The following is a 14,706-nucleotide window of genomic DNA, read 5'->3' as shown; positions in this document are numbered from 1 at the left end:
TTTGGGGAGTCTGGAAAGTAATACTGAAAACAATTCCAATCCCGAAATTTAATTATCACACACCCCTTTGGAACTCTAGCACATTTCCACAATTTAGCAGTGATAAGCTGGGGAGACTTTGGAAGCAGCAAGAAGTCAGGAGATTAGGAGATCTATTTGAAGGGGATAACCTGATGAGTTTTGATGATATTCATCGGAAATTTGAAGTCCCAGTCAATCAAGGCTTTAAGTTTCTTCAAATTTATCGAACTTTGACGGATATTAGACCACGGATCCCCCCAGGTGGCAGAATCAATATGTTTGAGTATTTACTAGGAGGAGGAACTAAAATTAAAATGGTTTACAAGTCACTAATGTCAACAATACAAGATGATTTGGATAAGGTTGAGGCCTCTTGGGTGACGAAATTAGGGAATCCAGATGTCGACCTAGATAAAGCGCTCCAATTGGCTGGGAAACTGTTCCGTTCCACACATTTGAGAGCCCAACACTATAAAACATTGTTTCATTTATATTTTACACCATCTAAGTTATTTGATTGGGGTAAAAGGGACGATGATAAGTGCCCGAGGTGTTGCGAAGTCCCGGCTAATCTACTGCATATGTTTCATCATTGTGAAAAACTAAGCGAAATCTGTACTGAGGTTGAGAAGTTCAGGGAGGGGCTGCTAGGTGTTAAGATCAACCTATCCCCTACCTTAATGGTAATAGGAACTGATGGAAATTTGGGGCTTAACAAGGAGGAGGAAGCCTTTGTTTTTATATGTGGGGCGGTACTCCGGATACTGCTAGCGGCAGGATGGAAGGATACTACAGTACCCTCCTGCCAGATGTGGCTAGCTAGACTCCTGGGGATACATAACATCGAATCCTCCTTATATACCCAAAGAGGCAGGAGAATGAAGGAGTTGGGGCTGAACATCTGGGCCCCCCACAAGGGTTGGAGGGATTCCCGCCTTTATACTGGCCCAATGCGAATCATATTTTGGATGGTAATTAACTCAAGAGGCCAGCTCCTTTTGTGAGGTCTGAAGGCAGGAGGTCTTTTATTTCCTGCTCCCTGATTATGATATCTATGTAGTAATGCTGTGTATATATATGAATTTTCCTGTAATTTCAATATTGAAAGACAGGTTTTAACATATATTTTGTTTGATTCTAGACTGTTTAAATATCCCTATAATGACTTTTTAAACTGAATCGATTATAAAATGTATGGATTGTTGATTGTACCAGGTATTTAAAATACAAATAATTTTTTTTAAAAAGGAAGTAGTGTTGTTTCTCTTCCTCTCTGCGCTCATCTGGTCAATCCAAACTGCTGAGGACTTTCCTCTGGTATACGTGTGAAGGACTCAAAACACACTCACTGAGGCCTCCACAGCCCAACCATAGGCTAGCTATACAGGAGGTCATTCTCCCAGTATATACAATGTGAACCTGTCTGATCACCTGCTGCCTGGTTTGTGGCATGTTGCCGTAAAACACACGAGAGAGAGGCATTTCTTTTGCTCTGCGCAAAACTCTTCCCTGGAGGGTCCTCCTTCTTGCTGCCAATGGGTCAGCTCAGGTAAGTCCCCGAATTCAGCCACTTGTTCCCCAGTTGGTACCGGGGTATCCCCCCTCGAGGTCTGCCTCCTCCTGGACTGCAGGAATGGTGGGTGCGGGCCTCCTGTGCCCCCACTCTCTCTTCTTTAAGGCAGGTCTCTGGGCCATACTCTCAGGCTCCAGAGTCTCTTATACTCCCTTACTAGCTGCCATTACCCGGGTGGTCACACAGGCCCACTCCGGCAGACCCAACATCTCCAAGTGTGCAATTCGCTCCACCTTCACCCAAGGGGAGCTCTCCAAATCGTTGCCCAACAGGCAGTCTCCAGGCATGGCGGGCCTCACAGCTACCTGAAGAGTACCTGAGACCCCCCACACTCAAAGGGAACCTGCGCCACCTCACTATGACTCAGTAAGTTGTCTGCTGCCAACATGGGGCTGAAAGCATGAGGGATTACCTTCTCTTTGGACACTAGCCGGCAAGTGACGGCGGTCACACTCGCCCCGGTCTCTCGTAGAGCCTCCACCCTATGGCCATTGATGGTCACCCACTGCCAGTACTTTTTAGTGTTATCAGGCAGCTGGTTCCCCAGGACCATCTCACAGTCTCCTAGCAAGACAAGAGACATTTCTGCAGGACCCTGCCCCCTCGGGCACCCGTCTCCTCCCCTCCCAGGGCTACACTCATCAGCTGTTGGGGGGGGTGCATGCGGCGGTGCGTTGGAGTCCTTCTGAGGACAGTCTGCAAAACAGTGACCCTCCCGGCCACACGTAAAGCACCTGAAGGGGCCCCTTTGAACGGGTTTACCCATCGGAGCCTTCGGTCTCTTCTCTTGGGGAGGCTGGGAACCTTTCCTTTAGTTCCCATGGGGATTACTTTGGGGCCCTTTCTTGAACTCCTGCTGTTTACCCCTATCCCCCCCACTTCTCTGCTGGGGACCCTGCCCATCTTTGGCGGAATCTCCCATGTGACCCTTGTGGACTCTGGTGCTGACCCACCAGTCCACCTCCTCAGCAAGTTTCCTCGGATTGGACAGCTTACTATGGATCAAATGCTGGTGTAACTCTGGAAAACAGCTTCTTACAGTTTCTAAATCTCTGCCTAAACAGCTCGGCCTCAAACCATACCTCTTCATCAGGGCACCTTTCATGTGGTCGTACGACATCCTATGCTCGCTGGGCAGGTCTACCAACGTATCCCTCCCATCACTCACAAAGCAACCCCACAACCCCGCTCCCCAATCCTTCTCAGGGACCCGGTGGGTCATCATTGCGATCTTGTAGGTTGCAAACCACTGCCCTATATCCTCCTGCCTTGAAATTCCTTTATCGCATGTTTTGGAATGTGGACTCACCCTTCTGCTGGCACAGACATTGCACTGCCACCAGAAGGATGGAGCTCTAGACCTTTTGCCTTGATCTCCAACTCCCTCAACATTCTTTCATGCTTCAACCGCATTCTCTCACTCTCTAAGGACACCCGACTATTCTCTAGGTACCTCTGATGTTCTAACGTGAGCTTGGCCATCTCCAACCTGTGCATCCGGTCTCTCTCTGTGTCTTCCAACTCTGCAGGAGATAGACCCTTGGAAGAGGTGCTACTGCCAGGCGGGGACAGCACCCCTGCCCTGGCTGGAATCAATGGATTATCCAGCTGCCCTTCTCCGTCCCCGGCTGGCTCCACCACCAGCACAGGGGCATTTCGTGCTTCGACCCAGGCCCTCAGCGCCTTTTGGTACTCATCTTTCTTGGGGATACCAAGGGTTACAACTTTCATTTTCCGGCAGAAGTACTTCAACTGTTTCACATTGTAGCTTTCCAATCTTTCTTCCTCGAATTCCAGATCCACGGATGCTATTGATGCTGGTCAGCTCATGATAGCAAAAATAGGCAGGTCCAACAGAAAGTAGTATACTCAGTACGTGGTCGCGTTTTGGTCTGCACTCACTAGTAGTGTTCACCAATCACTGTCCATGCGTCACAAATGCAAGTCCAAATCCCAACCACTGACCACCAATGTTAGAACCCAGAGTCTCTAATTGGCAACGGTATGTACCTTTGTCAAGTAGGGACCCTTCGTCCACGTCAGGGCAAGGAAGTTACACGCTGTTGATCACCCCTACTCACCCCCTTTGTAGCTTGGCACGAGCAGACAGGCTTATCTCAGAGGCAGTGTGTTAACCATTTGTGAACACATACAGTAATATAAGTGAAACACTACATAAGGACACCACACCAGGATGTATCAAAAATACGTAAGCTTTATATAATTAACAGAAGACCTTAACGGCAAAAGATTCCACAGTACGAATATGCTTTATGGTTACTCAAAAAGAGGCTTTAGCTTCAAGTGTCACTTGCAACAGATAACCCAAACGGGAGTTATTGCTTCAATGCACAAAAGAGTTCTCGGGGTACAGCCTGCCTGCGAGGAGTGCAGCGTTGTTCCCGGAGTCCCAACTAGACTCTCTCGGGATCGAACCACCAGGAAAACAAACAAAGGCTCTTCTCGGCGTCAGGGAGCTATGATGTCGTGTGACACGTTGTAGCATTGGTTCCTTACTTCAGGGGGAAACGATGTGGCGGGCCCTGGATGTGGATGCAGGCAGGGGATGGCTTTGGTCCTTAACGGAGGGGAGGTGATGTTACGGTAGTGCCGGCACCACAGGTCGTTGCTGATGTCATTGAGTCAGTGAAATGTTGGTACACTCTTGACGATGTTCAGCTCCGCCCAGAGCCGGTGCAGTACAGTGTCAGGCGTCGGTCTACCGAGTGAGTCAGAGAAGCGCTCACCGTCTTGTTGCAGAAAGCGGCATCGTTGGCTGGCTTGAGTTGCAGAGTGCCTCTGTAGCAGCTGAAACCACAGTTCCAGCCCTCGCCCAAACAGAAAAGGTGAAGTCGTTGGTATCCCTGCATTTTCAAACAGGAGGCTAGCTCAACTCTAGCCCTTGGAGAAAATTCGGCAAGATGATGAAAGTTTCTTCCTTGGTCCTTTCTACCTCTCCTTGGCATGAGAGACACCACCACAGGCCAACCCAACAGCCTTCTGGCAGAGGGGTAGAATAACTCCTGCGGTCTTTGGGTGCTCTTCCTTGGCAGAGGGTTGTCTTGTTTGTTCCCAAAGTGATCCTAAAGTTCTGGGGTCAGGGCCCCAATATTTATACTCCTACATCCCTTTGTCTTCAAGGGCAGAGTTTCCTGTGCACAGACCAAACTAGTTGTGGGTGCCTTCGACCAGGTGTGCCCTTCTCCTTTGTTTGGGCAGGCTAGGGTCTTCAGACGCTCCACAGGAAGTGGAGCCAGCACCGGGGGAGATGTCCCTGCTCTATTCAGACCCAGGCGCCTGCTCATCCCACCATTCTCATAATGATCGGCCTAATGCCGTCTGCCCTCCCTCCTGGGTCCCCCCTAGCCCTGTCACTCACTAACCCAGACATACAATACACACTCTAGCAGAATCAGGCTAGATGGTTAGGCAAGAAAATACCATCTTTCTAAAAGAAGTATTTTCAAACACAGATTGTAGAATTCATCTTTACTAAAAGATGCATCTTCCCATTCTGGGTTCAGGCATACTAAACTCGACTCTCTACCTGGTTCCCTGAGCCAGTTAGGATTATAGGATGCTATAATCAAAACTGCCCAGTCTGGCCTACGGGGAACAGGTAGCCTTGCAATAGTGAAGAACGTGCTCAGGGGTAATTCACTACCAGGTTATGCCACACATGCCAAGGCATGACCTGCCTTCTACATACAACGCACCCTGCCCGCAGGCTTTCTGTAGGGGTGACTCACGTGTCACAAAGGGAAGGGTCACAGACCGTCGAGTGGTTGCACTCGCCGAATCACACAGCACATGCTGCGTACGGCGCTCTGCAGTGGCAGGCCTGAGCCATACTTTACGGGCGACTCCAGTGAGAGGCACAATTAGTGCTGTGAGCCCACCAGTCACTTTTGAATTACCGGCCCCAGGCACCCCTGTGCACGATATGAGGGTCTGACAGCAATTCAAAGTACCAATCATGGAAACACTAATTCAGCATTAATTTCCTCAGGGAGCACTTGCACTGCTCGCTGGATAGCAGTGGCGCAGTGCCCAAAGCGTCTAAACCAGCAGACATCAAAAAACAGAGGCGGCAATTCATCGGAAAAAAAGGAAGGGAGACCCACACCAAGGGTACCAGGTCTAACAACAATAAACTCAATTAAAAAAAAACTTTAAATTTATTACACAAATTATGTAATTTATAATGAATTACAAAGTTAATAATAAATCATTGTTAATTAATTATTACTTAATTAACTTCCTACTCTATACCCCTACAATCCTAGTGGCCTGCCCATAGAAATATAACTAGAAAATAAATATATTAGACAATTTACATCATTAATAATCAATGAAATTATTAATAATAAATTAATAATTACATTTTATTCAATCATTACTCAATTAACTTCCCACCCTATACCCCTACAAAACTAGCAACCCACTACAACACTATAAACTACTATTAGTAATTAAATAAAAAATTAATAATCACTTAAAACAGCAAACTATAATTACAAATATTATTAACAATTTTAGAGACAATAATACACCAAAATTAATAATGAACTAACACACATTAAGATCATTTAAAAACAATTTTTTTGCAACTATATTATTGAAAATGATATTAATAGCAACAATATTATTAACAACAATATTATTTACCTGTATAAGTAATTATTCTTGACAACTATATTTCTGTAGCATATTTTTGTATCACAATATTTTTTTCCAATATTTCAATATCCTGATATTTACAACTCGATATTTTGTCCATATACCATGCGGCTGAATCTCATCTTTTCAAAAGGCAGATTTCTAGCTAATAGCAATGACAGCTAGGTTATGCAAGGAATACATACAATCCAATAATCTGTAATGCTGTTTTTTCATACTCTAAAATGTAGTAGTGTACACTGTTGCCAATATGATTGTTATTCTTGCTAACATCCTGCTACATATATTCTTTTCTAGGTTCGCTTAGGCTGAGAGGAAACCACCACTCAACAAATGAGTCTTTAGCAGGACTGATTGTTTATTCGAATACGGATATCTCTTCTGGTGCTGATAGAGAAACGGTCTGTTTGTTTCACTCCACACTTCTAGTAGGCAAACCTTTGCAGCCTGGGTGTCAAGAAAACCTTCATAGAGTGACCAAAACCTTTAGCACACAGCAGTTAGACTATAACCAGGGTCAGAATGGAATAAAAAAATAGGCGCAGCACCCAAATAGAAGTTGCTCCCATGATCCAACCAGATAGCTGAAAAAGTGGCCCACATTTGCAAATCAGGGTGGTTTTGAACTTGTAATGTTATTCTCATATGTATATACTCATATGTTATATGAGTATGTCACAAGGTATGGGAGACTTCATACATTTGTGTTTGCTCTAAGAAATATTTGTGGTAATATCAGGAAAATCAACAGTAACAAAAGCCCATTAGGCCATAAAACCGACTAACCTTCTGCTAAACAACCAGCCCATACACTGGTCTGTCAGACCAGCCACCAGGCACTGCCTTATTGCCCTATAGGCCAGTCCAATACAGACTTGATTCAGCATGGCAAAGATGTAACACACTGCCTCTGGCTTCGGTTGGTGTCCCATGTGCACATATGTCTTGAAAAGGGCTGCTTTGCTGATGCAATGGCAGGCACAAATATTCTTGAGGCGTTGAATTTCCCAAATCTGTCGCTGAAAAATCACCAGGAATCTCAATGCCAAACTTGGCAAAACAACTTTGAACTAGAAGCACTAGCAGGCCCACCATTGTCTAGGACGTTAGTAGTAATAAACTAGCAAACATAAACAGTAAAACAGGTGAGCAATAGGGAGACAGTAACCGGGCACCTCCTGTCTGACAGTTCGTTCTGTAGCTTAGACACTGTCAAAGCCTGGATACCTTCATACTTTTTTTGCTATGATATTGCGCGATAAGGACCTTTTTATGTGTGGAGACTCCGCACTCGTAAGTATACTACTCGCAAATCTGTTTGAGAATAGCAAGCAATCATAAAAGTACTCAAAAGTGTACGTTTACCTTTGTAAATCAGGCCCTGCATAACTTTAGAAAGATATAGTGTACCTTGCAAAAGGATGGGGAATCAGATGAAAATAGATTTATGGTTTATTTAATGAACAGATTTTTGTAATAATATGCCACGATGTGTAAAATGCAGAAAGAGAATGGTTATTGCAAATGAAACATTTAACTGACTTGAAATGTCTGTATGTTTCTATTTAGTTTTTTTCAAGTATTTGTAAAACAGTGCTCTGTAGTAAAATATAAACAATGTAAAATAATTTTTCGGTAAGAAAGATATGATTTTACTGCTGTTTATTTTATCAGTCTATTTAAAAACTTCACTTATTGTACATTCATAAACAGCTATTATTTCACAATTAAATCCACAACTATGTTTGTTGTTCTGTTCATTCAATATTCAAAACATATAAATGTGTGTAAATATAACTTAATGTTACAGATATACATTCATTCCTTAGGCATCTAAAAATGGAACTCAACATAAATTTATTTTCAAAACGTTTGATGCATAACTGGAAGATCTTTTTAAACTTTTGCAAAAACATCATTAGATAATCTTCACTTCTTTTCCTCTTTCGAAGCTTCATAGAAGCTGTTCTTCATACCTACCAGCTTAGACCAATCAAATGAATTTTAAATTTCAGTCTGAACTCTTCACTTTTGAGAATTTCAAACATCATAAGAGATGGTGACGGGGTTGTCTCACAAACAATTTTGACTGGAAATATTATATATCCTTGGAGGTAATTTAAGGGAGTGCTTGGTTCAAACACCTTTGACCATTGTATTCTAAAAACACGATTTTGGCATGGTAAGGTATGATAAAAACCTTTGTGTTCACTTGTTGTGTGGCATTTTTTGTGGTGGTGATTTGTTCCGTTGGTTTTAGTGCTGCATTATTGTGCGTTGTGTTCTACTGGGGTTGTTGTGTTGCATTTTGTTTTGACTGGTTTTGTTGGGATGTTCCTTGCTATGTTTTAATTGTGTTGTCTTGGTAGTTTGTGTGTGTTATTCTGCTATGTTCTTTTTTCTAGGACTATGTCAACAAATACTGATGCATTTTCAACCAAAATCAGTACATGTTCCTAAAAATTCCTTCACCACTGCCCAAGGCTGTAAAATACCGCTGCTCCAGCTCTTCAAATCCTAAAGACACCAGTCCATCCAAATCTGTAGAGTCTGGGTCTACATTTAGCAATCTCAGTGCTCACTTAATATGGTACTGCCCCTGGTTTCTAATATAGCCTTAGAGCACGCCATAACAGGCTCTACTGGCCATTAAAGGCCCGCTCCAGGGAGCGGGTCTTGAATGGCCGCTAGAGCCTGCTATGTAGGGCTCCAAGGAAACAAGCAACGTTATGGAAATTTGCTTAGACTTTGAATCTAGAATATAAGAGACCTTCATTTGCAAAGTGTTTTGTGTTAGTAAATGTAACTAATGACCACAAAAACTAGATTCAGGGTTAACATCTCCAAGTTTAGTGAATTTCTGACCCCAAGTGACTTTTATACCTATTGGAAATTCGCTAACATGCAATCGTTAGTGGGTTTAAGGAGAGGGCAGGGGCCTGTTCAAGGCAGAGAGCTGGCCAGATACAGTGCAATGAATAACCACGAAGTCCTAAGTCTAGCATCTTACAGACATTTCTAATAGCTCCTCACTCCGAATTTAAAAACTTAAAGGTAGTAGTATAAATTGCTATGGTCTGCTATGGTATGGTATATGTTTTACCTTAAGTGGGATCCTACTGGCTACTTGAGGCTAGTGCAGATTTTGAAACACCTGGGACAAGTGGTCTCTGCCTTAATGCCTGCAATTATTGGCGCTACCAAATTCTGGACCAGATGCTTCTTTTCTATATGTTTAGTAGGAAGCCTGGTATAGAGAGCAGTGTAATAATGTAAAACGAAGGGTGTGAAAGCTAAACGTCATGACCACTGAAATGATAGGACACCAATGCTTCTCCAGTAGTAACTACACACCTGTACAACTCAGACGTTAAACAGGGAACTTGAAATAACATACCCTAATCTACTAACATCTTTGATTGTTTCATGAGTTAAACACCCTATATTTACCAACCTATCATGAACTATTTAAGGCCCCGATTTACGATGGTTGCATTCTCTAAGCAGCTGATATTTTTTTGAATAACTGCTTTGCTTCCTTAATTGGGTTTTGCTTTGCTACTGATATACTGTTTGACCGCAGTGTAAAACCACCATTTGCACAGGGTTGCAAAAACTCCTGCCTAATATGTTTGAGGCAGGGTTGGCTTGTGACTCCTGCCAATTACTGCAAAGGCAGGGATGGACGCCAGTGAAGGGCAGCAGGCCACCTGCACTGCAATCTCATTCACTGAATGCGGACATATGTATTTTTTAAAAGCTGTAACTATACTTACACGGGCGGGGACTGCTGTCAAAAGTAAACGTTGGTATTCAGTTAATACAACTAGATGATGGACGGAGCACTGAAACTTTTCAACCAATCACCCCCAGTCAAGAGATCTGGGTTGAATCCATCATTGTTTTGCTCACTATGCCAGCCCATTTTGGACCCAGCCACTGGGGGTGAGTGGTTGAAAAGTTTCAGCATTCCGCCCATCATCTTGTTGTGTTTGCTATGTTTGCCTTAAGTGGCCAAGGGTATGCCCAGATGTGGGTTGATGATTCTATTCTGCTTTTGGAAGGCCTAAAGAGGTCACAGGACATGTTACCCTGCTCCAGACAGAGCAGTCCATGGCAAAATCTAAAATGGAAGACTGAGGCGAAATGGTAAGGGTGGGTTGGCCTAGTGGTATTTTACTGCATCCTCAAGTTAAGAGAGATGGGGGTGCCCCTGCAGGGGTGCACACATGGGTGCTAGTACACCCCAGGGAGAAATAGTGCCCCCTCTCAGGAGGTGCAGATTGGAGCTGTGCTTCCGTAGAGCCGCAGATACTTTAAACATGCCAGTTTCACAGTGGAATACCCTGCTAAATCAGTTTACATTGATTTAAGGCTGAAAAGGAATGATTACGAGTAAAATAAAGTGCTGCAATAACGCTGCCAAATTTCCATTTTCGTGCCGCTAAATTTCCATTTTTGTGCCGCTAAATTTGCAAATCCATGCCGCAATATCCTGGGGGTCTGAATAACGCAGTCTGAAATTCCTCTTATTCTGAGCTATATGAACACATGCGTCCTGGGCCTATGTGAGTGAAATTTTCGTTGATTTATTGCCCAAGTGACCTTTTAAAAGAAAGTATATATACGTTGCATGCATAGTTAACAATAGTTCACATGTTCCAACACATTTTTGTTGCTTCTTGAGTCACAAATACATCTGAACTAGTGTAAAATTAGGTGGTATTTTTCATTTCTTTAAACCCTTCAGTGCACCTATTTCAGCTATGTACAAAAGGACATTTCTTGTGATAATGCAACAATTTTCAAGGCCCTGCTTTTGACTTAAACCAATATGGGTACTTCCCTCAGCAATAAAATCAGAGGGATGAGGCGATGGCCATGGTAATGTCAAATCAATGGTATGTGGTTGATTGTGATTCTCTTATTTTAAGAAATAGGGGCCATTTGTATGAAGTAATTTTGTGTTCACAGACCCTGCAATGTGCACAATAACAGGGTTAGTGAACACAAAATGGCTATATCCAATGTACAGATCCCATTTAACGAGTCAGAAACGTTTTACCAACCAGCAACATGGGTTTTGGAACTCATACCGAATTGCAATTCAGAGGAGGCATAAATGGGACATTGCTTCCAAACTGCAGATCAGTATAGTATACAATGTTTTGAGACTTCAGATCTGGTCAGAAACAGTTGACCAGTTACTGACTTGAAAAAAGGATGTGGTAACTGATTTACAAAGGGGAAGGGAACCTCTTGGGAACCCTTCCCCTTTGGGAATCGTCTTGGCAGCCTCAGGGGAGTAGGCACTGATCCAGGGAACAACTGTCTGTCCATCTGATATTTTACCAAAAGAGAACCTTTTTTTTTTTTTAAACCAGCACCATTTATTTAAAAAAAATATTCAGGTTGTTAAAAAAAAAATTCTGTATAGGACTACAAACAGAGAGGTCAACTACCGTTTCAGGCCTCCACCTCTGTGTTTGTTGCCAGTCACAGGGAGGTTGCAAACTGAGATCAGCCTAATTAATATTTAATTTGAATAAAACAATATTCCACTTGTTTGGAGGGGTCTAGTGCTTGCAACATGAATGGATCGACCATGCCAGTTCAACATTGCATTTGTATGGTCACATATTTGATCTCTTGCTGTTAGATTCCCCAGGATGTTTAAAAAAAGGACGGAAATTAGGTGGGAATACCTTTCATGGAAAAGGGTATGAAGGTTTTGGTGCGCAATATCGCAAACATAGAAGAAAGGGCTCAGCACCTGTCTTTTTGGGGCATATTTGTTCCTGGTGTCCAGTGGGAGGACAGATTGGGGTAAACATTCCCTCTCCACTTCAGTTGGGGATAAAAGACTGCTACTCCTTTTCTGGGATGGGTCATTAACCAATGGCTTGGTGGGCAGACCTCATCCCTCTTTTTTCATGTTCTATTTTTTCTGGTGTGTGTGCATACTTTCATCACCCTGGGGCTTATTGTACGTAAGCACCACAAAATCTGCCCTTGTGAGTGCAGAAAGGCTGTTGCACTTGCTCTGGGGTGAGAGCATGGCCTAATACTAGGGTGGAATGCCCAGACACTTTTTCTGTCAGAACATACAATCTCTGATGTCTAGTGGGCATTCTCCTCTGTGGTGGGCAGATTACTGGCAGTCCCCCAATGGGGTAAACCTGCTATTTTCCATCCAGGGGGCAGAAAGATTGCTCCTTCTCGTTTGGAATTATGGTCCAATGCCAGCATGGGTGCACCCATACTTTTGATTGTTTTGGCACCATTCTGCAATCTCTGGTGTCTACTGTATCTTCTACTCCCCGTTGTGCGAATTGGGGGAAATCTCCCCAATCCGAACACACCTCCTCTCTTGCCAGAAAGACTGTATTGCTCCATTTTAGGGTGGACCTCTGCTAGAGTTGGCTGACACACCCCTTTCATTTTTTATTTTACAATGTCCTTGATGAGCATGGGTTTTATTCCCTACGCCCCGGGTTTACCCTCAATATGCCTTCCAGGGGGTCACCCACTTATTGAGTGGTGTTATAGGTCAATGCCAACAACGTGCTTGATAGGGGGTTGGCATAGTTACTTATGGTAATAAAATTTACTTTACATTAAAAACCCTGGAAATTCACTGAAAAAAACAAAGGTTAAGTGATGTTATAGTTAGGTATGGTAATAATAGCTTACTTTGCAATAAAACAATCTAAATAATTCCCGGAAAAAAAACTAACTTGCTCCCTCACCATGTACTGCTTGTGACCTCACATATTTCATCACTGATGATATTTTTATGACATCATTGATAACATCACTGATAATATCTGAAATTACACCATTGATGACAACGTACATGGCTGGGGTGTGAGTTATAGTTTCTTGAAATAACTACATTTCAGTATTTTCTCAATTTAAATTGAAACGTTTATGCTGACATTTTTGCCTAATTACAGGGTCACTTTAAACTTTTGTTATTTTTTCAGTGATTATATATTCCATTTGCTCCATTTGACGCATCTTTCAAAAGTTTCCAGAAAAAAATCTCATCCACCTCAGCTACTTACTTCAAAGTTTCGGGACGATCCGTCAAGGGAGGCCAGGAAAAAGTGGGGTCCTAAACAGGATTTCCCCATTCTTTTTTCCATATGAAAATTAAACAGTGATACCACAAAAAACGCTAAACAAATTTACACCAAATTTGAAAGAAGGCTAGATCATTGTCTAGAAAGTGTGCTTTTGTGATTTGGTGTAAATTTGTTCAGTAGTTTTTAAACAATTAATGCTCAAAGATGTTGTATATTTCACACCACAGAGGATCTGCTGACCCAACAGATTGTAAACTGAAATCGGATTGGCTGCCAATACATCAACTTTTGCCACAAGTTCATAGAGAACCCGCTGCAAAATGTAAAAAATAAGCACAGGCTCCTATTCTACTAAAACAAATATGCCTCAGGGTGGGCCAGTGCCTGGGGGTGCTGCAAAATGATATTTACGAGAGGGAACAATGAGGCTCCACTCCCGGAGCCTGGAAAGGAGGAATCCCCATGCAAGGTCTTCCACTGAGTTTGGTTTGATCCATTCCTGTCATGGGCACAAGCCCCAGACACACAAGTGGGGCAGCAATTTTAAACAGCACAAGTTAGATAATGCTGGGTGGTAAGAATTTTGTGTATTCCTGTAGATTCCAGAAATTTCCATCACAGAATTGAACGGAAAATGTGCGATTTTAGGCAAAGTTTGAGGTTTGCATGGCATTGGGGGTAAAATAACCTCATAGGATCCAGACAAGGCACACCACTCTGGATTCCCCGGCTTATCTAGTTTTAATAAAATGTGTATGTTTGCTAGTGTTCCCTTTGTGCCCCATGAGTTAGGGCCCAAAATTCACAGCTCCCCAATTTGCAAAAAACAGGTTCGTTTTGAGTGGAAAAAGATAATGTATCCGTGTAGTGTTTTGGGGAATTTCCTGTCATGGGCACTAAGTCTACCCGCACAAATGAGTTACCATTTTTTCAAAGACTAAAGGGAATGCCGGGTGGACTGGAGTTTGTTCAATCCCCAGAGATTCCAGAACTTTCAATCACAGAAATGTGAGGAAATGTGTATTTAGTCAAAGTTTGAAGTTTGCAAGGCATTCAGGGTAAAACAACCTGCTGAGAGCCACACAAGCCACCTCACCGTTGAATTCCCCACATGTCTTGTTTTTACAAATGTGTAGGTTTGCTAAGTTTCCCTATGTGTCCCTGAATTAGGGCCCAAAATCCACGGCTACTCACTTTGCAAAAACAAGTCAGTTTTGAGTGGAAAAATGTGATGTAGCCATGTTGCATTTTGGGCCATGTCCTGTCGTGGTCAGTAGGCCTACACACACAATGGAGGTTTCATTTTTAACAGAAGACATGTGGGAGCATAGAATAGTAGTATAT

This window comes from Lissotriton helveticus, chromosome 9 (genome assembly GCF_964261635.1).
Source record: "Lissotriton helveticus chromosome 9, aLisHel1.1, whole genome shotgun sequence".
Lineage (NCBI taxonomy): Eukaryota > Metazoa > Chordata > Amphibia > Caudata > Salamandridae > Lissotriton > Lissotriton helveticus.
The sequence above is the reverse complement of the archived record's forward strand: the minus strand, read 5'-3'. Positions refer to the sequence as shown.